This window comes from Atta colombica, unplaced genomic scaffold, assembly GCF_001594045.1.
Source record: "Atta colombica isolate Treedump-2 unplaced genomic scaffold, Acol1.0 scaffold224, whole genome shotgun sequence".
Taxonomy (NCBI): Eukaryota; Metazoa; Arthropoda; class Insecta; order Hymenoptera; family Formicidae; genus Atta; species Atta colombica.
In genome coordinates this window covers 685,558-700,715 of record NW_017259321.1, presented here as the reverse complement: position 1 = coordinate 700,715, position 15,158 = coordinate 685,558, and the positions used below count along the sequence as shown (strand labels likewise).

General features: G+C 27.4%; 1 protein-coding gene across 3 annotated transcripts in view; it reads right to left on the bottom strand.

The window, feature by feature from the left end:
• LOC108688038 (elongation of very long chain fatty acids protein AAEL008004) overlaps window positions 1-15,158 on the bottom strand; it is a 60,625-nt gene that overhangs the window by 37,539 nt on the left and 7,928 nt on the right. The window contains exon 1 of one of the 3 annotated variants that reach the window (XM_018194114.1): window positions 9,226-9,287. The exons of the other annotated variants lie outside the window; for them this stretch is intronic. The gene's annotated coding sequence lies outside the window, so the exon portion shown is untranslated. Of the gene's footprint in view, window positions 1-9,225; window positions 9,288-15,158 lie in introns of those variants that run through there. 3 annotated transcript variants of the gene reach the window in all.

Here is a 15,158-nt window from a genome sequence, read left to right as displayed (position 1 = left end):
TGTGTGTGTGTGTGTGTGTGTGTGTGTGTGTGTGTGTGTGTGTGTGTGTGTGTGTGTGTGTGTGTGTGTGTGTGTGTGTAATTGCACGTCGAATAATCATATTTATCGTACAAAGACGTAAAAAGGAAAATGTTATAATGCGTTGAACAGTTCATGAAAAATTATGCGAATTTTAAATGGAATCGCTCGGCTTAGCTAATCGTATGTATTCTAATCAATGTACAGAATATATTAAAAAGCGAATAATTATCAGAAAGGTGGAAACGTTATCCGCTCTTTTATTATGTCAATCAGAATTAATGTCAAATAATGTACATGGGCAGTTTAACAAATCAGTGATTTTTTTAAATAAAACTGTGTTAAAAAATATGTTGATTTTTAATTAAAAAAAAAAGTAAATGAAAGTCATTGACTCATCAAACTATCCATGTATTATTAATTAAGTTATAGTTACAAATTGGCTCTGAAAATTTTTTTTTCAGATATGATTCATTTTTGCCTCAATTTGACTCAACTTTCATACATCACTATTTTTTGATAAAAAATTATAAATGTGAAAAGCAACTGTTCGACAGAGAAATATTTATCTTTTTATACAAATTTCGTAAGATATTCGCCGTTTTCTGTCTAAGTTGTGAATGAGATAATTATTAATCATCGATCTGCATAAAAAGATCTAAAATATACTTATAAAAAATAATATTCAGAGAAAGAGAATTATGGAAAACCATGATCGCATTTTTTAAAATCTCATCCAAGAATTTCAAACAGATATTTTATTTATTCTATGTAGTACCTATTTTTTAGAATCATTGTTTAAACGTTTAAAGAATAGAATATCATTTGTTATAATCGAGGAACAATTATTTACTTGTGCTGAAATCTAACTAATAATATGTCTTTTTATGTCTAAACGTCTAAATGATGTATCATAATTACAATATAAACAGAAAGATTAAAATTTACGTATTAAACACATTAATACACAAAAAAAAAACGATTTTGCTTAAATATTTAAGCAAGATCTGAAAATATTTTTAGATTGGACTATCAATATTGATGTAAAACGCTCAAACTAATTGACAGAATGTTTAATCTTTTTGCAGCATTATTCATCATGATAGAATTCCTATACATAATTATTTTAATGAACCAAGTTTTTTTTCTGTATATTTACTTAAACTTTTTAGATATTTCAACAAATTCTTTCCATGTATATAATGACTTAACAATCTGAATAAATAAAAAGATGCTTAAAAAAGAATTCAAAGATATAAATTAAATTAATAATTCTATTAATTCTGGAAAATCATTTGAATATTAATGCATTTCATCGTACTTAAAATACGTAAGAACATGGTCATAAAGCATAAGTAGTTTATTTCTGACGTCGCTCGACGCGGAGATGCTATTTTGAGTTTGGACTTTCCAAGGAAAGACCGGATATCCCGCCGAAGGCCAAACGAAGTTCAACGACACAGAGTGAAATTCCGATAAGACCTATCGGGCTTATAAAATTAATATTTACTACCTTCTGATCCAGCATAATTATGTAATATTGCGACTCACATAGAAAATTACACATTATATTAATTTCACATGCTGTATATATTTTCGGGATTCCATTGAATTTTACACACAAAATGAGCAAGTTCTAGGCATGTTTGCTGAGCGAATGAATATGATTGGTTCTTACCTATGGATCCAATCAATCGTGTCTAATTGCTTGGCGAATAGAGTAGTCTAGCCGCTTTATCGATTTGAATTTGTCTTTATTATTTTTTCACATTTTTTACTATTAATATGTACAAATATGTACAAACCATTAATATGAAAAAAATAATTTCGCTATAAACGCGAAGGGATTGCAAATTTAATTATCAAATTTATTTGCTGCAACAAATAAATATGCATATTTGATAAATATTTTATATTTACTACAAATAATTCTTGTAGTGAGTACAAAAAAAATATTTGTTACACCTGCAAATAATTTGCGATCTCTATATTTGCAAAGAAAATTGTGGCAAAGAATTAGCGTTCATAGCAAATTTTTTCTTTCCGTATATTTTCACTTTAAAAAATTTAGAAAAAAAGTTATAATTAAAAGTTATAATTAGTTATAATTAAGTCTGATCATAAAAAAGTAATTTCCATAAAAGTATTGATTTTTTTCAGTACAAATATCTTGACCAAGTGAAAAGATTACGATCTTGCAGTCGCGAGAAGAGGTCTGCGATACGAGTTACACAGGGTGATTTTAACATATTTCATCATCTACCATAAACAAGAGTGAATCGAACTGAGTCGAAAAGTCTTCTATCATTTCGCAATAATTAACAAGATATTAATTACTAAAAATTGTTAAATATTGATCTTGAATAATTTTTTACTCAAATATTATCAACTTTATAGAAAAGTTGCAAGAGAGAGACAAAAACCATTTATTTTCTTCTCATAAAGTTTTGAGAATTTTTTCAAAATTTTTTAATATCGTATTTTCTCATGTTGATAAAAATAATAAAATGCAGTATTACTATAAAAATAATAAAATGCAATACTACTACTGTACTAAAAAATTGATAAAAAATTCTGAAAAAATTTTTAAAGTTCTATGAGAAGAAAATAAATGATTTTTGTCTCTTGCAGTTTTTCTATAAAGTTGATAGTAAGTTTGAGTAAAAAATTATTCAAGAATATTTAGCAATTTTTAATAATTAATATTTTGTTAACTATTGCAAACTGCAAAATGATAGATGACTTTTCGACTCAGTTCGATTCACTCTGCTCATGATGAATGACGAAATATGTTAAAATCACCTTGTATATGGAAATTGATCGTAATTTCGACGATCATCCAAAAGCAAAAAAAAATTTTGCTGCAAAAAGAAGCAAACTTAAGTTAATAAGAAGATAAGTACGTCGAATAAAACATTCATTGAGTTTTAACTGTCAGAAGATCTCCGATACAGAGATCCATTTTGTTTTTAGGCAATATTTCTTGGCCAACAAAAGCTAAAAACTTTATAAACATAAATACAAACTAGAAAATACCTTCTATCAAATAATGTAAGCTTTTATAATACTGTTTGCAATAATTTACTTTTTTAAAAGATAAGCAAAAATGATCGTTGGACAAAATAAGCCCCAAAACTAACACGATAGGCAGTAATGCCATATATTCTTATTCTTTTTCTTTCACAGGAGTACAAAATCTGTACAAAAATACCTACATGTGAATGTATATATACAAAAATTTCTAGAATCTTTTCACTTTTATATAAAACTTTTTTCATTTATATGAATACTTTATGTTGCTATTTTATAAGATGCAAACATATAATGCTACAGTTTCTTTTTTGAGGGATTTCCTATAAAACACACGATTGCTTTCAGCTCTAATAACAACTACTTGACATTATAAAAATTAAGTTAGCTTATGGTTTATCTTACAGACATGTGTGCCAGTTATGCTGTACTCCAATCTTATATTTAAAATCGTATTATGGAAAAAATAAAAGAAAGAAAAAATATATATAAAACTGATTTAGAAAATTACAAAACATATAATAAATTAATAATATTATATACAATATTATATAATATTATCAATAATATTATAGCCACTATTATTTAAACTATTTTAGCTATTTTAACTATTTTAAGCAATTTTTAAAAAAAAATTGTAAGAATTATATTTTTACATTTGTAGAATTCATTTTTAGCTGATATTGTATAAAAACAAGCCATAAATATTTAAATGAGTCGAACACTGAATATACACGTGCAATGAATTTATTCAATCAATACGTAATATACAATAGACTTTCGATCCTATTGCGGATTTTTCTCAATAATCGCAAAACAATCTTTAAAATACAATTAAAAAATTATTAGTCATACGATTAAAAATTGAAATTCAAAAATCGAATTATGCGACATGTTGCTTATGAGATGTACATACAATTATTATTATTGTGAGATATCATATATTAGTCATACGCTTGAAAATTGAAATTAAAAAACCAAATTATGCGACACATGACTTGTGTGATGTAAATGTAAAGAACTTATTATGTCCAAGCGTATTTTCATTATAATTGCCAAGTTAATTATTATTTAACAAATTAGTTAACAAATTTAAACTGAATTAAACAGACATATATAATAAATAATCACTGATAAAATATTGAATTAATAAATGCAAAGACAAGTCGCTTAAAGAAAATGTCAGTTTTATTTTTCATTCTCATGTGACTGACGCAATCAAAAACTAAATAATATAGTATATAATACGTTGACAAAGGTAAGGAGAGAGAAACATCAAATCCTTGTAAATAAATTAGAATATACAGCATCGAGAGATTTCGTGTCATTTTTAAGCCATTTATTTGTTTCTTTATAAAAATTATAATATTTCAGACAACCTTTATTGTAAAAATTTTCCTTTAGCTAAAATTTATGATTTTCCAGTTGTTCTGCGTCAACGTTCTTTCAACACATTAGAATATTACACTAGTAGTATTTAGCGCAATATTTCGCTTTCTTAATTTTAATTTTGTAAGCAGCTTTTGCTATCTGAAAAAAATAATAACGTCGGAATAACGACGATCGAATAGCCGCAATTATATTCAGGAAGCGATCAATGTTGCATGATGTTTTTACGTAACGCATAAACAATGGATGCGCTAATCGATTGACATCTACCGCTAGGCCATCATTAAATAGAACATTACTGAGCGGGATTGCCATGATATGGCTAATTTTGTAAAATTATTTGCATGTAAAAGAGAAACATTCGCGAAAAAACACATATACATTCGAAATCTCTATATTATTGTTTAATGTTTCATATATATAGCTAATAAAACAAATTTTTTTATGATTACACTGTAATTTTTCTATACGCAGTCGTTCACTAAAAACTCTAAATTGCGAGATAAATAATTTTTATTATTATGAAAAAAAATAGTGTATCGAATTATAAATTGTAATTAAGAAGCGATTTAAACATAAATAAATTCAAACAATAGATCACGATAACATCAAAATAATAATTAAATCGACTGATCATGACTAATTGAAAACCTATTAATTCTATTAATTCATTTATCTAACTTATTAATCTATTAATTCATTTATTTATTTCATAAAAATTATTTTGATTTTTTTTTATTATTTTGATTTTATTTTGCTTGAAAATTAAAATTTACAACACATAGAGAATAATAATTTATAACATAATATATTATCATAACTTGAATTATAATTTTATGAAGATTATCAAAAACGCGCACTTCCTTCTCCATTACTTCGTAACTATAATTAACATTGTTTCAATTCACGAAGATTCGTGAAACACGAAGATCTAATAAATAATTAAATTATAATAAAATAATAATAAAATAATAAGAATATTATTAAAAAAAGATAAATGTAAACGAAAATCATTTCATTATTAACTTGTTCTTTCATTGAATTAATAAATTATACATGTAACAGGAAGCAATCATTTAAATATAAACCCAATGACAACAGATCACGATAACATCAAAATGACAATAAATTAAATCAAGATGTGACTCTTAATTCATTTGAGGAATAATATTCATTTTAATGACCTTAATTTGCTTGAATTAATAGAGGCCATCATCAGACTCTGTTTTGATATTATAATTTGTAATAAATTAATTTATTTATAATTATTATAATAAATTATAATTATTGTTAACTCATAATTTGAGTTATTAGACTTGTTTTACGTTATCGAAAACGCGTATTTCCTCCTTTATTACTTCATAACTATAATTAATATTGTTATAATTCACGAAGATATGTGATACATAAAGATCTAATTAATAATTAAGTTATAATTAAGTTAAGTAATAATAAAATAATAATAAAATAATAACAATGTAATTAAAAAAAACCAATCTAAACAAAAATCATTTCATTACCATTTTGTCTCTTATAGCATTTTATACAAGAATAATAGATTTTATAAAATGATGATAATATCATAAAAAAATGATGTAGATACTTTAATCAAATACAGAAAAAATTAAATTCTATAAATGATCGCACTATTCTTTAGAATATCATAATTCTAGGATATCATAATTCTATAATGATTGCACAAGCGGCAAATATCCATGATTATTAATGTATAAGAAATTTTATTTCCGCAAAATTGCAGAAATTACCCATTTAATAAAATAATATGCTTGTAATAAAATGCATTATCATAGTCCATCAATGTAGATCAATTTTTATTATCTTTGTAATCTTGCGAAAATTGATAATTTTAACTATTTAGGAATTTCCTTAAATTCCAGATTCTGAGTGGTTTGATTGAATTAAAAACACTTTTTTTAATATCCGTAAAAAAACTTTTAATCCATACAAATATGTAAAATGTCACAAACACAAGTCAAAAGAACTATACCAAGTGTACATCATGTTCGTATCTCAAGATTCAGAGAAATAGATTTTATCTCTATAACTCTTATAACTAAAGATGACAAGATGACCATTCTACTCCAAAGATCAAGAACATTATACCTAAAATAATATTTAATCATACAATTCAGTATGAATTTAATGTACAAAAGACAATTTTTTCAATTAAGCCTACAGAATCACTTATAACACAAATCAGTGTATACGAACGCAAATGTTAATTTTAATAAAAAAAGATTTAAATAAGAACTAAAAACTGCATTAAAATATTTCAAGGACCTATAAAATGATGTAGTCTAACAAAACACTGTGGAAGTCTATTTATATTTCTCGCTAAAAAGATTCGTATATTAAAAAATAAATATCGTACAAATACATATTTAATTGATAAATTTTGATAAATTTTGATAAATTTTAAAATATCAAAAATTATAATTATTTAATTTATATATATTTTCAATCCATAATTACTAACGGAGTTGCGCATCCCCTCTTTTCATGAAAACTGGACAGAAATCAATGCGACATTTAATCATTTTATGATATATTTCTACATTTTATGATATAAAATATCATTAAATAAATCAATGTATCATTATTAATAAAATAATTGTAAAAAGTTCAATTCATTAAGAGTACAATCGATGAAATGTTATGACGAAAAAACTTCGTCCAAATAGAAACAAGTGTTTCAGTTCACAATGATTTCTCTATTCTACCCTACATGACTCTAGCATCTTGTTTCCTCAACATTCTATCATAAATATATACCGGTTCTCCTCTCTTTCAATCAACTGTCCTAGCTTTATTTTATGTTATTCTCTATAAGAGAATGTACTTTGCTCGGAGCTAACCGCCAGCGTGGACTTCTACGTTAGATGTTACGAAAAATCTCTTTAATGAACGGCACAAGGTCAAAGAAAAGAACGGAGGTCTATAAAAAAAAAAGGCAAATAATATGTGGTCAACGGGCCGCAAAATATAGGATGTAGATCAGCATAATGCGTCGTTTCGTACACGTTTATGGCCTTGGCCTAGTAATATCGAAGTGCTATACGAATGATTGACGAAGCTTGAAGAATAGCGCGATTACATCCGTTGCACAATTTCGCGAACGTGCCGTACAAGTATCATTCTATATCTATTGAGATAGTCAATGTCAATTGAGGATTTTTGTCAAGCAATTTGTCGGAAGCGAATTGTAATAGACAAAGGTCGGCGATCAATACCCAAGTACATCTTGCCGCTATGCGAGCCATTTTTGTGCGACGTGCGTCATAATCATTCGTCATTATTGACATCCATATATGGAAAGAATGATCTTGCTGAAGTACCTAAAAGTAGCTGTTCTCTAAAATTTTTAGAGTGAATCTCATACTAAAGGGAGAAATCTCATTCTAAAAGAAAATTGAGCTACTTATTTTCAAGACTGTACTGACTCAATTTTTATTTTTTAGAGCAAGAGTCTACTTCAAAGAATTTAGAGAATATAGAGCTGAAAATAATTTTGTTGGAATCAAAATAATTATGTAGGAACCTCAAACATAATAAATAATACTACAAAAAATTTTGATATCCTAGCAACTTAATTGTTCTATATAATTATTTTGTTATCCTTTGATATAATTTTTATAATTTTATAGCTATTTTGATGATCCAACAAAATTATTTTCAAATTTAAATTTTATCTAGTACATTTTTAGATACTTCTGCAAAAACTTCTCCTTTCCAATAGTATTTCTCTGTATTTACTATTTTCTTTATAATTTTCTAAAGAAATTGATTTGCTCCGTTTTTGACAGATAAATACATACAACGGAATACATACAATATATTGATACATATAATATTGTATAATACAAATGATTTTTTCCGAAATAGAAATTAAATTTTTGAAGTGTACACGTAAATATGATCAAATTTTAATAGCATCCCAAGAAAAATTGTTATGTATATATGGACATATTTTATATATAATTATATATAACTGTATATAAAATATGTTAATTTTTTATATAATTATATAGGGTTAGTAGAGACTAGAGCTAGTAGAATCATTTTTCAGTTTCGAATTTTTACAGACGAATTTAAAAGACTTATCGAAAAAATTAATTCTACACTATTTACTACATACATTTGACTATCTAATAATATTTTAATAATAAGGAGAAACTGATAACTAATATGAAAAAAATGCATTTTTCTAATGCATTCCATTAGAGTCAACTAGCCCTGGGACTGCGGGATAGGGGCGATTCTAATGTGAGATAATTTAATTATAAGATTAATGTATTTTGTTACATCTTTGGCTACATATTAAAACTTTTATAAAAATATATATTTTAAACAAAAACATTCGCTTCGCAGGGCAGAACAATGCTTCTTTTTGCTAAATTCATTAGTTTCGTGCAATAACACATCGAATGAGCTTAGACTAGCCTTTTATAGAGATTAGACGTGAGGGAACTAAACTTATAATATTTATCACTGAAATAACTCTTTTTAAAGGAATGAAATATTGAATAAATATTATAAAAATCATCACTAAATGTCATATAACCCCATACTGTGATTAGCCTGCTATCCTCATCCATTATTTTTTTTTAAATATTAATAATATACGATAACAAAGACAGATAAACAAAAATAATCTGTTGGACTTTATTAAGTAAAAACTACATTTACTATCTAAATAGAAATCAAATATTTTAAATAATCATATACGATAATAAAACAAAAACTTTAACAATAAAAATATTTACTTACGTGTACCATTTTTTTTTAATTATAACGTAACTTCTATATCATAGATGTGTTTGCAACGAGATGTTACAGCAGACTGAATGAAAGTCGCTGCTGCGTGCTCAGACATGTTTCCGCGTGTCTCCTATATTTTGTTTTTAACATAGCCTCGACTATTTTACTTATCTCTATAGTCTACAGGTCCTGGTCTCCCCCATGATAAGAAGGCAAGGTTATCCTATTCCGAGGATGCGCAGGAGAGTGAATTGTAGTCAAAATTTGATTAGTTATTTCCAGTATTACTATTGCCATTATGTGCAATGATATACTTTGTATTCATGATCTCCGCTATAGATAATAATATTTGAAACATTTTTCTCGGGATATTATTCCAACAAAATATAGCATAATATTAAGCCATTTTAAATAAAAAATAAGCAAAAAGTTTTTAAAAAATAAAAAAAGAATAAAAAGCTTTTTTTTATTGATTTTCGTAATCAATTCTTTGAAATCTTCACTTACGTAACATAGATAACAATCATCGTAAAAATCATAAAAATCGTAAAAAAAGCATTATTATACCTTAATCTTTTTTCAAATTGCGATATACAGAGAAAAAACGTTTCAATTATTTATAAATACGTCACAATAACAAGGGATCAATGAAGTTGTTCACACACATATTAAGCTTTTTTTTTTATTGATTTTTATGATCAATTCTTTGAAATCACTTAAGTAACATAGATAACAATCATCATAAAAATCGTTGTAAAAAAAGCATTATTATACCTTAATCTTTTTTCAAATTGTGATATAGAGAAAAAAAACGTTCCAATTATTTATAAATAATTGGAACATTTTTTCTCTGTACATCGCAATAACAAGGGATTCAACGAAGTTGTTCACACACATATTAATTTTGCACAAAGAACCAGGAAGCATTTTATTAAGCAAAAGTTGTCGACCCTTGTCATCGTGATTATCATAATCAACTTTGAACGATTGTGATAAAAATATTTCAGGTAAATTATTCAAGATCAATCGACAAGAACGTGAGTTATTCACGTTCCCGCTAATATCAATACAATGTTTAGCACGATTAACTGTCTGATGAAAATGCGACAAAAAAATTTTCGATGTGGTTATTTTATTTTTTATAAATAATCTTATCATAAGGTGTGTTGTTGTACTTGTTTACTTTATGCGCTGTTTTTTATTTTCTTTCTTTATCACGCTTCTTATCATACGGATTGCAAGGTAACGGCACGATTTTCACGTTCAATTTACTCAAACAGTTTGAACTTTGATCTGGTTCACGTAATCAAACTTTCAATTCAAATCATCAAATGTTTTAAAATTGAGCAAAAAAACCGATACCTTTATTTTTCAACATATACTTTCATGCATCTGTGTATAATTAACACAAAATATTAAGATAGTTTTGTGCTGCATAAAAAGTTAATTTAGGTTATATAATTTTATGAATATAATTGCATTTGAGTTACATAATTCTACTTAACTAAAATAAGATTTGGATTCATGATTAGTCCTATTCTTAATTATTGTCTATAAAAAAATTATTATTTTGAAATCTCATTTTGTTAGATTGCTATTTTATTAATAATTATCTATGTATATATAGATAGCAAATACAAAATGTGCAATGATCTCTAAAAAAAACACAAAGTAAAAGGAAGAAATAAAACGTTACATATTGCGAAATTGTGTTCTTTCAATCGATGTAAAATTTATGTATAAAACTACATCGTTATCAATTTAAAATATAACTTTTGCTTTGCGGAAATTAAAAAAACAAATTACATGTTTTTTTTTTTTAAATATGCAGATTATCTTTGTTGTAAATCTTCCATACATATTTAACGAAAACAGCTTGGTGATGCAATCTCAAGAATAGGAACTTTGAAAAATCAAACTTTGCTCTTTAAATTAGTCATTGAAGTAAACGATGACGTTATTTTATCGCATTTAGAATATTATTTTAAGAATATATCCTTTCACATATTAAATCGCTTCGCAGAGCCGAAGAATTATGCTGTGGAATTTCAATTTCGCAATTCACAATCAGCACAAAGGTCAAACTACTCATACATAAGGAATTCGCTACAAAAATTAAAATTTAAAATCCAGGAATGATTTGATAGAATTAGTGATGAATATATTCGAAGGATAATCGATTATTTTAAATAATTAATATATTTTCAGTCTTAAGGATCGAGGAGTAATGAATAAGATTACCTGCACCTCGATTGTACCACTATCGAAAAACATATTCGATTTACAATCTATTTAATATAATCTTTTTTTTTATAAATAATCGATTATGTTCATCACTTTAAAATAGAACAATATCGGCAGCGATTAACGAATCATCAAAAATCGCAAGCTGCATTGGCGTCGTATTTCATTACTTTTGTTTATTACTTGCAAGACATATATAACCCGATCAATAGCTGTATCGAAGCAATATCGAGTACACAAGGAAATCTATTCATGAACAGTATTGTGTTCAATATTGCGAAGGCAATGTCGATTAGTTCGCGGCAAGGACGATTCAACGAGAAAGAAGACGCTGTTGTGCTTACACGGGTGTATTGTACGTACATTATACGTTCATTGCGCAGGAAGAGCGCGTTGCATCCTTCATAATTTCTGGCTTCAAGGATTCCCCGCTCTTTCCGAGTTTTCGTAAGTATTTCACGTACGCGAATCAAGTCGAATCGCGCGTTTGCGACGTGATCCGCGTGCAAAGACCACCGCGATTCCGTGCGCTCGAGCGTGAAGAATTACGCTTGCCAAACGAAATCGTAAAATGAGTTTGGAAAAGAAAAAAAGGACTTGTTATCGCAAAACAAGACATTATGCAAAAAGGCGAAGAATAAAAAATAAAGCAAGAATAAAGACAATACACTGAAAAAAAATACTAAATTATAATAAATATAATAAATATAATAAATATTTGTTTAAATTGTAATATATATTTGTTTAAATAGGTTTAAGTAAATGTTTACTAACTAATAAATATAAACATATATTTATTTGTTATAAAAATCATTAATTTGATTTAACTATTAGGTGTACAACTTTGCTTCCACCGTTTTTTTTCCGAAATTCGAGGCTTTATTGTAAAAAACTGGTTATACATTTATGATTCAAAGTATTGTCCATCGCTGGCCACTATTTTCTCCCATCTTTCGAATAGCGTACGAATCCCGCGTCGAAAAAACTGGTCATCTTTTGAGGCTATCCACGAATCGATCCAATTTTTTACTTCTTCATAAGACCGGAAGTGCTGGTCAGCCAGGCCGTGTGCCATTGATCGAAACAAGTGATAGTCAGAGGGAACAACGTCTGGAGAATACGGCGGGTGGGATAAGACTTCCCATTTCAACGTTTCCAAGTCTTGATCACTTTCGCAACATCGAGCATTCATGCTGCAAAATCACTTTATCGTGTCTCTCGTTGTATTGCGGCCGTTTGTCTTTCAATGCTCGGCTCAAATGCATCAATTGCGTTCGATACCGATCGCCTGTGATTGTTTCAGTCGGTTTTAACAGTTCATAATACACTACGCCGAGCTGGTCCCACCAAATACAGAGCATGACCTTGGACGTCAAAATCACCGTTCTTGAAGCGTTGAAACCACTCATGACACGTTCTTTCACTATTAGCGGCCTTACCATAAGTATTTGAGAACATTCGATGAGCCTCAGCCACAGATTTCTTCATATTGAAACAAAAATTTAAAACCTGCCGCAAATGACGAGAATTTGGCTCGTAAACTGACATTTTCAATTGAGAATAACTTTATGATGCAGACACAAATCTAACTAATATTTCTATGGGGTTATGTTGACAGATGCCCAAGTTTATTGTATGACGTCTATGATCTATTTATTTCGACCACCACTTACCGCTAAAGCCATTTATAGGAAAACGGCGGAAGCAAAGTTGTATACTTAATATCATTTTTTTCATTCAATAAATATTTACGTAAATGTTAAGAATCTTAATGAAAATATTAAGAATATTAGATTCTTCTATTCAAAGAAGTATGTATTAAGATTAGTTTTTTCGAAAAGTTTTTTCCACTATAGCTTTAATTTTACATAAATTGACTTTTAAATTTATTAATTTCCTTGTAATTCCAAACATATTCTGCGCATATTGCTTTTGAACACTAAGTTAAATCACACATGCTTGTTTTCTTATTAGATTGTTTGTGTTTTAGTTTACTAGAAATTCTGTATTCTATGTGATTCCAATAATTTATTAAAATGCAAACAACTCTCAGGAAAACAAGTCGTGTCCCGTAGTGTTTAATGTCATCGAAATTTCACTACATCGTGAATTTCTACTGTGAATTAACTCAGTGTAGTATTAATTGTTACACTTCAGATGATAGTTAATTACTATTACAAATAAGCATGAGATTTGCTTTTTCGCTAAAAATTCACTAAAAATGACCTTAAATGAAGTTAAAACGTTTAAAGAATTTCTGATACGTTAATCTTTATACATATATAGAGTAAGAGCAAAAAGTATTCGTACAAAGAAATTTGTTATAAAAAGTCTTGTAGAAAATAAACATTAATTAGCAATTTTATACAATAAATACATTCTGTTCTAACATAAACAAATGAGCTTCACATATATTCTTAATCTTAAAAGCTAAATTTCTCGTCATACGAATACTATTAATATTAATACTAATAGTATGAATACTATTTGCATTCAAACAATACAATTTTTAATTATCGCTTATTTTTCAAATGATATCAAATGATGATGATTTTGTATAATTAATATATATCTTTTTGGTTTATATGGTTTTAAGAAACATAGTCTATTTTACAGTTTATTTTATTCTTTATGAATAAATTGTTAATTATCCAACAAGAAATCGTCAATTAAACGTTGGATCGACGTCAAATTAATGTTAAAATCATCATATTTATATCGATTCAACATCAATTCGATGACTTATTTCTCTAATATTTACTTTTTAAAAATAAAATTTTTTTTTTAATATTTTCTTTGTACGAATACTTTTTGCACTCACTGTATGTATAATACTTATATTAAAATTATATTAATTTTTGCGTTCCACGCAAAATAAAATAACCGCACTGTTTCTCTCTCATTTACTCTTATATTACTTCTACATTTTTTATTATCAAGAGTTCTGTATTCTCAATTTATTTAACAATAAATCGTTGATTTTTACGACAGTTTCACAATGATTTCACCAGTTGGTCTTACTGTTAGTACAAAAATTATATCGTAATAATGAGAAAATAGTACATTTGTCAGTTGATATTAAATCTTTACATAATCGTGACTTGGAAAATTTCGATAATTCGCATAAAGAGAGATTAGTGCGAAACATTATACTGTCCCGGTAATAAAATTATATAAAACTATAATATAATTTGATATAATTATATATAAAATATTTTTTTCCAGGGTGTTATCCTGATACGTTGCCGCAGCGTGCGCATGATAAAAATTCTTCTTTCGCGGGCAGCAAAATATAATAGTAAACTTCAAGTGCTTTTTCTAAGAAAAACGGCGAAATAGTCATTACGTCGTTGCGACAACATTATGACACCAACATGCGTTCAACTTCATCTAGCAACGATCGTATAATGTTGGCGAGTGTTCGTCGTGTATAAACGCATCGTTTCATGGGCCATACGCTTTAAAGACGTTTGTATCAAAGTAAACAATCAATGCGTCACACGTGTGCCATTTCGTCATCGAGGCTTCGGTCCTCATTTACTATGCACGATAAATCAACGAGAATCAATTCACAGTTTTTTTCGCTATCTATTGGCACGATAAATGTGTCAATGTGTATATTTGTTAACGCATTGTTTCATACTTGTCTTTTCGAATGTTTTTTCGATGCAGATTCTGTTTGAAAATGGTGAAAGAGT